The 13,969-nt window shown below is 43.4% G+C and overlaps 1 long non-coding RNA gene across 1 annotated transcript in view; it reads left to right on the top strand.

The window, feature by feature from the left end:
• The window catches only part of LOC138752430 (uncharacterized), a 61,041-nt gene extending 47,590 nt beyond the window's left edge, over nucleotides 1-13,451 (top strand). The window contains exons 3-4 of the long non-coding RNA XR_011350632.1: nucleotides 775-877; nucleotides 12,526-13,451. This is a non-coding gene — a long non-coding RNA (uncharacterized lncRNA). The remainder of the gene's footprint in view (nucleotides 1-774; nucleotides 878-12,525) is intronic.
• Nucleotides 13,452-13,969: the final 518 nt, after the last annotated feature.

Here is a 13,969-nt window from a genome sequence, read left to right on the forward strand (position 1 = left end):
CTACATTCCAATGAGAATAAACCCAGCCTGTCTCCAAATCCCTTATTTGACATTAAAGAAAAAAAATGGATTAGTAATTAAAAATGGAGGTGCATGGAGGTCTATGATCTGGGTGCAGGTGAATGGGATAAGGCAGAATAAATTTAGCATGGACTAAACTGGCAAAATGGACTGTTTGTGTTGTATGGCTCTAACGTTCCAAGCTACTCTTTTGCACGCTCTCTTGTGATCACATCTTTCCTAAGACCAAAAAACATAGGAGCAGAAATAGGCTATTCAGGCCATTTAATCCTGAGCTGATCCCTTTCCTCACTCAGCCCTCTGCCTGGCCTAGTGCTCATACTTCGATGCCCTGGCTAATCAAGAACCTTTCAATCTCAGCCTTAAATATGCCCAATGACCTGGCCTCCACAACCGCCTGTGGCAACACATTCCACAGACTTACCACCCCCTGGCTGAAGAAGTTCCTGCACATCTCAGTTTTAAGTGGATGCTCTTCAATCCTGAAGTTGTGCCTTCTTGCCCTAGACTTTCAAACCACAGGAAACAACCTTTTGACATCTATTCTGTCTATGCCTTTCAAATTCATGCAGAGTGGCAACTGGAAATGTAGACAAAAGCTTTAATTACAATCACCCCGCTTTTCAAGAGTTTACTTTATACCACTTTGCTTTTACCAAAGACTTGCGTTAGTACCCGCTTTTGCTAACCAAAAAAATTCCAAAGAGAATTTTCGCTTTTACAGAAAAAGAGCATTCAGCATTTGTTTTGCAGGAGCTGTCAGAAGCAGCAAGCACCTCGAGCAGCGAGTGGCGGCACCAAGCTCTTTCCCCGGGAACTACACTCAGCATCAGCCACTATAAGCCTTGAACACTGTGTAAGCACCTGCGCTTTATCTTCATTTATTTTGTGTCCCAAGGTATCAGAAAAACCTAAGAGAGCTCATAGGGGTGTTGCAATTAGCATAAATCTGACACAATTAAACATTTTGATCATGGTGAATCAAATAAAGACATTGCTCATGCGCTGAACTTTATTATTTCATAGGTTAGTTTTTGGGTCGGGGAACGCTCAAACATTTTTCACACAAAAATGAATGGTTATCACTTCTTTATGCCATTTCAGCTTACGAAACATTTCATAGGAACGTTCTACTTTCCGATAGCGGGGGAAACCTGTATTGTATTCAGTTTTGGTCACCATGTTGTCAAGTTGGAGATGATTCAGAGAGTTATGAAGATATTGTCAGGACCTGAGGGGTAGTGAGCTAGGTTGTGCAGGATAGGGCCTTAAGCCTTGGAGCACAGGAGAATGAGGGATGATCCCAAAGAGGTGTGCAAAATCATCACGGTCTGAGTGGAAAGCCCTGCAAAAGGTAGTGGGCACAGCCCAGAACATCATAGCAACACCCACTGCAGCCCCCCACCCCCCCCCCCCCCACAAGAACATCTACAGGGAACTCTGCCGTCAGAGAGCAGCAACAATCATCCACACCATCCAGCACACACTCTGTTCTCGCTGCTGCCATCTGGAAAGAGGTACGGGTGCCACAAGACTCACACCACCAGGTTCAGGAACAGCTGCCTCTCCCTCCACCATCAAACTCAACACCAAACTCAATCATGGACTCATTTAAGGACTCACACTTTGCTCATTACTAATTACTACTTTCTTTCATTTGTATACTTTCCTTTCTTATCAGTTTAATTACTGATCATTAGAATCTTTGCTTGATTTACAGGGTAAAGCTTCTCAGGGTTGCGTATTTGATGCCATGTGTGTACTCTGACAATAAATATGGATTTTGAACTTTTAGCCAGAGCAGGGGAATCAGTAACCAGAGGAGGCAGAGATTTAGCAGGAACTCGGTGGGTAACTTTTTAAAAAAGAGGGTGGTGGATGTATGGAACGTGGTGTCGGAAGAAGTGGTTGAGGAAGATACCATTGGGATGTTTAAGAAACATTTGGATGGATGGATAGGATGGATTTAGAAGGATGTGGGCCAAATACAGGTGGGACATTTTGGTCAGTGTGGGCAAGTTGGGCTGAAGAGCCCATTGCCATGCTGTGTGGCTCAATGACGATGCAGCACTACTGTATGTATGGATAAATGTATCAAGTCTGCCTTTCGTGTCATGCTCAGTCTGGAAGGTAGTGTATACATGCCCCAATATACTGCAGTCAGTTTTACCCACAATCGGCAGCATTTGCCGACTCCAGTGCAGGCATGCCACATTTCTAAAATGCCTATGTTGCTACGCTGAACCCTTCACGTGGAGCACAGTACCCCCAGACTAACATTTTGTTGGTACATCTAAAGCACACATGTCAAAATTTGGCCCGCGATATAATTATATTTGGCCCGCAAGATCATATCAAAAATGTATTAGAGGTGGCCCGCTGGCTGCCGCGCCAGTATAGCGCATGCACAGTAACCGCTGTGTCCCAGGGTGAGACAGAGAAAAATCCTGGTCCTTGAAAAGTAGTGGTGGGTGGTTTTATAAACACGCTGTCGTGTCCCCCCGCCCACCCCCCCACCACAGCGCGACCTGGCCAGTGTCAGGGGAAGCCAAGGCCGCTTCCCAGCGCCCGGAACCCCAGTGGCACAGCGATTTTTGGAGCTGCAGATGGAGTCGGGACGCCAGAGGGAAGATTGGGGCTCCCGCCGGGAGATGGGGGCGCCGGCCGCCGTGCACCTTCCCACCGGACCAGCGGCGGGTGCCTGGAGTACATGTAGAGAGCAAGGCTGGTCGGGCAGGTAGGGTGGAACCCCCCGCCAATCTCGGGAGTGGCGTGGACTGGATCGGGATTAGCTGCGCTCACCTGCTCCTCCACCGCTGACCGGGATCCCAGCACAGTCCTGAGCACGGAGACTGCCCTGGAAAGGTCCTGGGACACTGGCACGGAAAGAAAAGGGGGTCCGGGAGAAACTCAGCAGGTCAAGGGGGGTCCAGGAGAAACTCAGCAGGTCAAGGGGGGTCCGGGAGAAACTCAGCAGGTCAAGGGGGGTCCGGGAGAAACTCAGCAGGTCAAGGGGGGTCCGGGAGAAACTCAGCAGGTCAAGGGAGGTCCGGGAGAAACTCAGCAGGTCAAGGGGGGTCCAGGAGAAATTCAGCAGGTCAAGGGAGTCCGGGAGAAACTCAGCAGGTCAAGGGAGTCCGGGAGAAACTCAGCAGGTCAAGGGGAGTCCGGGAGAAACTCAGCAGGTCAAGGGGGATCCGGGAGAAACTCAGCAGGTCAAAGGGGGATCCGGGAGAAACTCAGCAGGTCAAGGGAGGTCCGGGAGAAACTCAGCAGGTCAAGGGGGGTCCGGCAGAAACTCGGGGGGGGCCTGACCTCGCCAGGTCCGTTGCCCACTCCCCCTCCCTGCCGCAGGCCGACCCACAACTCACAGTGACGGGGCCGCTGATCCGCCGAGATGCCGCCCTGCAGCGAGAGCCGATGCCCCCGCACTGTCGTTGTCCAACCCGATCGCCCGCAAACCCCACCCTCTCACACACAGGCCTGAGTAAGTATTATAAACTTTAATCTCAGGATAAAACGATCTTCCAATAGTTTCATGTCACAGTGATAAATATATTCCTGGTTAAAAATGGTCCTGCACCTGGATACAAGCTCATTAGGCATAAAACTTGATATCTGTACCAATGGAAAAAGGGCATAGCAAATAACCCTGCTAGAGTTCATGCCCACAATCAGTCACCCATTTGATTGTTTCAGGAATCATGTTATTCTCCCACATTCTCAATAGCCCTCAGATTTTACTATTCGACAGCACACTAGCAACATTTGACAAATCCTCTATAGAGAAATATTATTTATTGAATATTTTATTTCTCATTTGTTAATGCTTCTGGAAAGAGTTTATCCAAAACTATTATTAAACATTTATTTTAATAAGAAAAAGTTTAACATTACATATGTTGAAAGAAGAGAAAACATGCAGATGTTGTTGAAAATTTTCAATAAATATTTAGTTCGGCCCTCGACTTAGTCCAAGTTTTTAATTTTGGCCCTCTGTGAATTTGAGTTTGACACCCTTGATCTAAAGGATTGTGAGAGCAGCAGGCCTTCAGTCCTGAATCCCAAACACAGGACAACTGCGCATAATTTAGTGCTGCCAGTTATGAAGAACAATTCAAAAAACAAAACAAAAAAACATTCAAAAATATTAGCAATCATCATTTAGAGTTTATTTCTTAAGTGATCGAGGGTTCCTTGCTTTATCATAGCCTACAGTGGTAGTCGACTGAGCAAATTTCTCCTGCCACTTACACTTGAGAAATGTCATTCAAGCCATCCATCGCTAGCTTTGACCTGTGAGGTTTGTCTGTCGATCAGCTTGTCAAACTTCTCGGCTTGAGCTTTGAGAATAGGACTGGAAATTGGAAGGCCTTCTGAGCGAGCTTGATGAACCACTTGCCCAGGAGCCATCGAGACTGATATCTTTGGCTGTCTTCAGGCATTTGGCTTTTAGTCCTGCTTCTTTTTCCAACTTTACAAAGCAAGCATGCAACGTTTCTTCTTTGAGATTTCTTGCCATGAAGTGTCAATTCCAGTGTCCCAAGGTCTTGTGCAACCGGAGTTTGACTTTTAGTCTTGATCACATTAAGTGCGTGAAGCTTATCTTCCACAAAAAAAGATTTTTTTTTATATAGCAGTTTGTTCCATTTTGATCTAACTCACTGAAAAACTTTTCAGTTCTGGAAAGAAAGAAAGTTCTAATGACTCATCCCCTTGCATCTGAATTCGCATTAAATCGGAAAGGATAAAATCTGGGTTTCACCATCTTTGCTATATAAAGTACACAGTTTGACCTGCTGAGTTTCCTCCAGCCTTTTGTTTTCATTTTCAGTCATGGTGTCTCAAGTCCTCCTATGCTTGTTCCAAAGGGGAAAACAATGATGTACCCTCAAGAGCCTCCACAGCACCCAGTAACTCTGCTCCCCGAATCAGACGCTAGAATAACCTTTAAGAGTGTGGCCTCTCAGGAAGCGTGCAGCCCACACGGTATAACTGGCCTCTGACCACTTGGCTAGAGACTTTGTGGACATTTTCAACCTCTCGCTGCTGTGGTCTGAGGTACCCATCTGCTTCAAACAGGCATCCATTGAATAAGTACCCAAGAAGAGAATTGCTTCGAGGACGATCAGCCGATGGCACTGACGTCTAGCATGATGAAGTGCTTTGATAGGTTGGATATGGAGCTAAATAATTCCTGTCCCCAGGGCCTGGACCCACTTCAAATCACCCGTCGTCACATCAGGTCAACTTCAGATGCCATCTCCCTGGCCTTTCAATCTGCATTAGATCACCTGGGTACTGAGGTAAGGATGTTGTTCATTGACTACAACTCACCATTTAACACCAGCAAAACTCACAATCAAACTTGGGGTCCTGAGACTCCATTCATCCCTTTTCCAATTGGATCCTCGATTTCTTCATCGTCAGTCCCCAATCAGTGTGGATTGGTGACATCACCTTCTCATTGGCCATCAATACCAGGGAACCCCAAGGCTGCGTACTTAGCCATCTCCACCTGCCCTCCCCCACCCTATTCCTATTGCACTCACTTATGCTCCAATGCAATTCATACATTGGCTAAAATAAAAAAGATTTTCTTTCTGAAAAAATTGGGGATTATGATAGACAACTTTAAGCTAAACATAAATATAATTTCAGATTTGTTGTATAGGAAGTTGGAGAAATATTAACTTTTATTAAATTAATCATTAAGCGCATACTCGCCACATATGTAACAGAATGTATCGCAGCTGTTCAGATGTTGACGAGACATATTTGCTGCATTGAATCTTCCTGAAGACAATAAATCCTATTGTTAAGTCCTCTCACTATTGCCTGAAGAACATGTGCATCAACATATGTTTAATCGATATCAATATAATGCACAGCATCTGCTTTCTCACCTGTCTGCATCTATCCTGAGTAAGCCTGCCCAGGTCTAAGACAATATTTGCAGAGCACCTGCACTGAGTTCATGCCCAGGCAATGCTTGGTCTGACCAAAACAGCTTGCTCTGTGAGGAAGATACGAGTAGTCTTAAATATGACAGGAAATCACAAACAGCTCACATCTTGCATGATAAGAAATTTAAGGCTTCCTTGCAGGCTGGGAGATTGCTTCACTGAACACTTCTGCTCTATCTGCATCAATGATAGGAATCACCTAATCATATCAATTCTGCACCTCACTCCCATGCTGACATGTCTGTACATGGCTTCATATACTAGCCAAACCAAGGCCACCCATAAACTGGAGAAACAACACTTAATATCCCATCTGGGCACTCTCCCAACAGATGGCATTAACATAGACTTTTCCGGTTTCTTCTAGACCACTCCCCGTTCTCCCACTTTCCCATCCTTCTGACTTCTTTCCTCCAGCTCTCCACCCCTTTCCTTACCATTCACAGAGCCTTCCCCCTCCCCCTTTACCGGTGTGCCTTCCCTTATCCACCCATCACTTCCTGCCTGTAGACCTGTGTTCCTTCCCTGTCTCTCCCCCCCCCCCCCACCATTTTATTCAGGTGCCTGCCCACATTTTTTTCATACCTTGAAGGGCTCACACACCCAAAACATTGGCTATGTAATTTTATCTTTGCTACATAAATTACACTGTTTGACCTGCTGAGTATCTGCAACATTGTATTTTTACTTCAGCCAGGATGTCTGCAGACTTTCATGTTTTAATACCATCATCATGGACTGCTCTGATACCCCAAAAGGACAGTCTGCACTATTGCTGTCACTTTTACACAGTAGAGTAACTTTGAATATGCATTATCTATAATCTCTTTTTCATTCAAGAAACATGCTATTGTAGTTATTTTGTTTTAGAAAGCACCTCTCTGGCTTCTGCAAATGAAATTTGTTGTTTTGAGGCAGCATCACAGTCCAAAAATTCATATAAACCACCTTACCACAATAAATAAATATAGGCCATGAAAAGTAGAAGCAAGGGAGTATCTCACGGTTGGCATTACCGCGCCAGTGCTCGGGACAAGGGTTTGAATCCTGTACTGCCTGTAAGGAGTTGGAATGCTCTTCACAGGGGCTCCAGTTTCCTCCCACCATTAGAAATGTACTGCACGTTGAAGGTTAACTGAGTGAAATTGGATGGCATGAGCTCGTGAGCCGAAATAGCCTGTTACCATGCTGCAAGTCTAAAAAAGTAAGAATTTTGGTACATATGTGCATTGTATAATGTGCATGATATCAATTTGTTATTTAGCCTCCACACCTCTCTGGGCAAAAAATTCCAAATTCTCCACACTATGTATTGTTATCTACATCAAGTATTTCATTAAGAATCTATCATGGCCCTGAGAAGCAAATATTTATTCTGCTACAAGTCATGTCAAGCTCCACTTTACAACAGAGCTCTCATAGAATGTTATAGTACAAGGCATTCAACCCTTCTGGTCTGTCCCAACCAATAAAACTAGCTTGTCTCACTGACCTGCTCTCATTCCTTAGCCCTCGAGACCACTCCTATCCATTTATTTATCCAATTTATTTTTTACTTTGATTTAAAAAGGCTAAGATGCCAAAAGATTTCTTTACAGTCCCGTCCACATGCGACACCACCTTCAGGGAACACTGTATATCAATTCCCAGATCTCTTTGCTCCTCCGCACTCATCAATGGCCTACCATTTACTGTGTAAATTCTACCCTGATTCGTTCTTCCAAACTACAACATCTCACAGTGATCTGCATTAAACTCCATCAGCCATTTACTGGCCCAATTTCCCAGCTGGTCCAGATCCCTCTGCAAGTTTTGAAAATCTTCCTCACAGTCCATGATGCCTCCAATCTTTGCGTCATCAGCAAACTTGCTGATGCAATTCACTATCATCTAGATCATTTATATAGATAACAATAATGGTCCAAACAGATCCTTGAGGCACACCACTTGACGCAGACCTCCAATCCGAGAAGCAACCATCCACCATCACTGTTTTCTTCCACCAAGCCAATTTCAAATTCAGTTCGAAAACCCTATGCAAAGTTAGTGTCCTAACCTTTAGAATTAACCTCTCATTTGGACCTTGTCAAAGGCCTTAATAAAGTCCATATAGACAACTTCCACAGCCTTTCCCTCATCAACCTTCCTGGTAACTTCAAGAAACTCTACAAGATTTGTTAAACATGACCTACCATGCACAAATCCTTGCTGACTGTCCTTAATCAGCTGATGAAAAGCCCAAATAACTATATCCCATTTCTCAGAAATCCTTCAACTAATTTACATACCACACATTCACAGGCTCATAACTGCCTGGCTTACTCTTGGAGCCCTTCTTAAACAGCGGGACAACACGAGTCACCCTCCAATCCTCTGTGACCAAGGACATTTTGAATATATCCACCAGGGGGAATATCATATCTGGTCCAGAGGATTTGTCTACCTTTATTCATTGCAAGGCAGCAGGCACCTTCTCCTTTAACTCCATGTTTTCCATGACAGTTCTATTTGCTTCCTTTCCATCCTTATTCACTATGCCAGTTTCCTGTGTAAATACCGATGCGCAAAGAAAAAAAGTTGTTTAAGAACTCCCCCATTTCATGAGACTCCGCATATAGTTGACCATTGATTTTCTAGGGCTCCAATTTTATCACTTTTACTTTTAAAATACTTGTAGAAAACCTTTGGATTTTCCTTCACATTATCTGCCAAAGCACCTTCATGGTTTCTTTTTGTCTTCATAATTTACTTCTTAAGCATTCTCTTACATTTTCTATATTCTGCAAGTAGCTCATTTCTTCCTTGTTGCCTTCACCGCATATAAAGCACCCTCCTTTTCTTAACCAGCCCTCCAATATCCCTTGAAAACCAAGGTTCCCTATAAAGTGCAGAACATTTATTGTGCACATTAGGTAACATTACAATGAACTTCTGTTTCATTGAATGGGTTTGATAAAACATTGGAAGTATTGTGCCTGGTGTAAAATGTTTGCTTGCAGTGCGGTGTTTTCAGATTCAGATAGTTATGGTGAAAAAGTTTCATTACCAAACTATTTGGGTGGCTGTTGGGGTTTGGAAGAGGGAGAAGGGCCTTTGGGGATGATGGGTGCCACAATATGGAGGCTCCTGATACGTGCTTCTAAATAGATGAACGAGTGATAAAGTTGGACTAGTCAACCCAAGAGTTCATTCTGCTCACACAGCATTCCAGATGGATGTGCAGTGGCATGGTTGCAGTAGAAACTGGGAATCCAAAGATTAGTCTGAAATTGGTCCTTTGGTCTCCTTCACACCAAATGGACAAGCTTCCATAACTTGCAGTCTTTTGTCAAATCAGCTGAACCTGTGGTGATGGCAAAACTGATCCGACTCGATGCTCCCACTGATGTTGTTCGATCCTGGATTCCTCCCACTGATGTGGAGTTCCTCTGGCAGACTGTGTCACTCCAGTTACATGCACCTCCAGTCTCTCATGCGTCTCCCACTCTTTCAAGTGATACATTCTATAGATAATAATGAAATGCACAACAACTGATGCCACAGCTGAAAAAAATCTGTAAATAGAACAGATTTCTGTCAGATTGATCCCAGAGACTATGGAACTCAGTCCTACAGGAACATCGAACATTATGGCATAGTACAGGCCCTTCAGCGCATAATTTATTTAGTTGTTCAGTGCTGCAGCTTTTCCATGCTAACACGAGAAGTATTCAGAAATTAAACCATTGACCTAAATCCTGAAAACAAGTTACTAGTAGTTCCTTTGCTGTGAAGTGCAGATACGAATGAAATCCTGGAGTGAAGAATTATTCTATTACAGAACTGACTGTTATAACTGTTGTCCAACCTGAAGGATGTGGAGGCTTTGGAAAGGGTACAGAAGAGGATCACCAATATGCTGCCTGGTTTAGAGGCCATGAGCTAAAAGGAGAGGCTCAGAAGTGGTGTCAGTACAAATCTAATCGGGGGGGGGGGGGGGGCAGGGGGGTGGAGAAAGGGGCCACAAACTGTCATTCCAGAACTCATTCTATGATGTAAATGCTTGATAAGTTTGCCGTCAGTAACCAATATGCCAACTCAGTTCCTATTTAAAAACATGCTGCAAATTCTTTCACACATTGCACAAAATATAGCCTCCGTGCAAGCCACATCTTTCTCACACACACTGCACTGTGCGTGTCATTAAATCATATGAAATAGACTATATACTACACGCTTACCGAATCAATTTAGACAGACCCCAAAAAAAATCATTCAACATTTTGCATAATCATGAAATTAATTAATAAAACAAAGTTGGGTGTCAAAGGCTTGGCTTGTGGGTGGGTGGGGGGCCATGGCTGCGAATGTCCCCTCCATGACACCCTGGAGAGGCTGGAGAAACTGAGGTTATTTTCTCTCGAGTGTTGGAGGCTGAAAGGCAAAACTGGTAGAGGGACATTGATAAGCTGGACAGAATCTTTGTTCTCAGATAATAATTGTCAAACATTCGAGGACATGTTTAAAGTGAAAGAGGGGAAGTTTAAAGGAGATGTATGGGGAAGGATTATTCAGAGTGCTGGGTGTCTGAATTAGGCTGGCAGGAGTAGGGGTGGACGCAGACACAATTGAAAGAGTACAGAGAAGATTTATTAGATGTTCAGCAACCAAGTTTCAGGAAAAGGTTAAACAGGTTAGTACTTTATTCCCTGGAGAGTAGAAGAATGAGGGGAGATTTGATAGCAGCATTACAAATTACGAGAATAGACAGAATAAATGCAAGATGGCTTTTCTCACTGAGGGAATGTGACATACAAATCAGAGAACTTGGGTTAAGGGTGAAAGTGAAATGTTTTGGGGGAACGTTAGGGGAAACTTATTTACATAGAGAGCAGTGGGAGGGTTGAACAAGCTGCCAGCTGAAGGGTGAAAGCAGGCTTAATTTTAATATTTAAGAAAAATCCAGACATTGCGTGGATGGGAAGGAATGTGGAGGACAAGGTGCAGGTCACTGAGACTAAGCAGAACAATGGTATAGACCAGAAGGGCCTGTTTCTGTGCTGTATTGTTCTATGGTTCTAACAATAGGGTTTATGAGGTTTCGAGATAGACATAATATACAAGGAACAGATGGAAAGGGTTCATGTACCAAGAAGCAGAGTTTTAGTTTACTTTGGTCATTATGTTCAGCACTGACATCAAAGGCCTATTCTGTACTGTCCTGTGTTCTAATAAACAGCTGGATTCTTAATGTGGGATTCGGATTGCTTCAGTATTTGTTCTGCCTGCAGCAGCTTTTGTTGTAGATACACAGTCATACTGTATGTAAACAATCCGACTCCTTCCTGCCAAGTATGATGGTGATCTATGCCGGTCCCATTTGCTGCATTTGGCCTATACATCTCTAAACCATTCCTATCCACAAATCCATCCACAGTAACCCTACCCAACACTTCCTCTGACAACTTGTTGCACATGCCCAATACCCTGTGTGGAACACATGTCCCTCAGGACCCTTTAAAATTTGTTCCCACTCATCTTAAGATACTGTTCTCTAGATTTAGATTCCCTCATGCTGGGAATCTACCCCCTTTATAATTTTATAAATTTTCATAGGGTCTGCCCTCCTTCACTCCAGGAAAAACAGCTCCAAGCCTGTCTAGTAACTCAAAGTCAACAGTTCAAGCCACATTCCTAGGATTCTTTTCTGAATATTTTGAGCCTAAAGAGATATGAAAATAACTGCACCTAATACTCCAAGGGCAATCTCACCAAAGCCTTGTCCAATTGTCATATTAAGTCAAGTCATCAAAGTTTATTGTCATCTGATTGCACAAGTACAACCCAATGAAACTGGTCCTCTGTGCAAAACATGCAGACACACAACTAGACATTACACATATGCAACCAATACACATGCAGGACAAGCATTCATATATCCAAATAACTAAATATTGTTTCATGAATATCGGATGGGTAGCGTGAGTAGTTGTTTTGGTGGTTCACCATTCTCACTGCCCGTGGGAAGAAACTATTCCTCAGCCTGGTGGTGCTGGCTCTGATCCTCCTGTGTCTCTTCCTCGACGGGAGCAGCTGAAAGGATGCTGTGTGTGGGGTACTCAATGATCTTGCATGCCCTCTTTAGACAACGATCATGTTAGATCACATCAATCCTCTCTGCCACTCTTTATGGTTCAGCAGATTGACCTCAGATCCATCCATTTCTCTGCAATATCCGTACACACTGTGACAGTCGGCCAGGACACTCTCCCCCATCCTCCGGAGGAAGGTCAACATTATGGGGGCCAGTAGCCTTGCCCACTTCAAGTCTTCTCAGCAGGAGCCAAAATTGGCTTCTTAAACCTGAACAATGGCCCCACTCAATGAAGGCAATTGTGCCAGTTGCCTTCTTCACTGTCCTGCCCACCTGTGGCACCTTTTTCAGAGAACTATGTCAAAATTGGGTGTAATTGGGTCTGCTACCATGCTGTATGTCTTTAAAGAAAAAAAAAAGCAATATTATATCTTTACTCAAACCTTGTGATATTTTTACTAACAGTAGGAAGCCCAAGAATTGGCAGGGACCAGCAAAATGACTCCTGAAGATATTTCCACCTTCAATGACATCTGCTGCAATTTGAGCTAAAATGTTGGCATGAACATGTGGGCTGAACCTCATTCCACATCGCAGCTCATTGGATGGCAACATAATACACAACATACAACCTTACTGGAAAATCTCAGGTCACATGACACCCATTAGAAGAAAAAGATAACTAACATTTCGGGCCTGGGCACTTCTTAAGCAAAAACAGGCAGGTGCCTGAATAAAAAAGGCAGGGGGTGGGGTGGGGAGGAGAGGTGAAGAGAAGGGAGCAGGCGCACAGGCACAGAGGTCAACAGGCAGAGGTATAAAACTCCAGATGATTTTCTTCACCTTCAGTTGAAGATATCACATCCCAAGACTAGTTGGCACAGGCCATTACAAGAATTAATGATAGTGAACTGGTGTAATATCTCAATTTGGAGATGACAACTACAGCTTTCTCTTAACAAATGACATTGAAGAAAAGGAAACACTGAAAAGCATGGGGAGAGGTGTGGAGAAATTAAGAAACAAAAGTGATAGCTGGTATTCATAATTTTATAAATGAGGGAGCAAGTACAAGTACCTTAAAATCTTATTCCAGCAGTGGAAGGACACAGAAACAGAGGGATTAAGGACTATGCACTTGACTATATTAGTCTTCATTCCAAACCTTTGAAAAGTCACATATTTAACAGGCTCCCATCAGAGAAACTTTGCTGCAACAGTTACATGCACGAGACATTATTATAACAGGACAGGTTCATTGTAGTCTTGGCTGAAGATGGGAAAGAGCCAGCAATCAAGCATCAGCTCTTGAGTTACTTTTTTTGCAGTAATGATGTGGTTCATGAACATGACAGTTAAATGAATTAATTTTCTATGTGCCAGTGTCAAGCAAATAAAAAACTGTCAAAAAAATTTGATACAAGTTAAACAAATTGTTGCAGTGGTAAAGTTTATCTTTGTTGTAGGTAACTTCTCTTTAAACACATAACAATGTTGCATTTTATTCACACTTAATCTATTGTGTCATTTCTAATCTTCATTTACTTTAGATGTTCTCTGGAAAATGGTTGAGCTGTTAAAAGAATAAAAATCATTCCTCATGCTTCAGATTCTAAAAGACATTCGTGATAAAAACAATTCTGACAGGAAGAGCCACAAAGCCCGGAGGTAACAGCAAGATTAAGTTTGCTGAATGAGGCCAGAGATGGAGCAATAATTTGGAAAAAAGGTGTTGTGGGTAGATTTCTTGAAAAGGGGAGGGGATGACTGCATCCTTAATGGGAAATGGACAATACTCAGGGCAGGAAAGCAATTTACAACATTAACTATCATAGTAATCAGGTTCTTGGAGGATTGGGTGCCCAAAAAAGGTGAAAGGCTAACTTGTAGTTAGTGTGCACAGATGAAC

This window comes from Narcine bancroftii, chromosome 2 (genome assembly GCF_036971445.1).
Source record: "Narcine bancroftii isolate sNarBan1 chromosome 2, sNarBan1.hap1, whole genome shotgun sequence".
NCBI lineage: Eukaryota > Metazoa > Chordata > Chondrichthyes > Torpediniformes > Narcinidae > Narcine > Narcine bancroftii.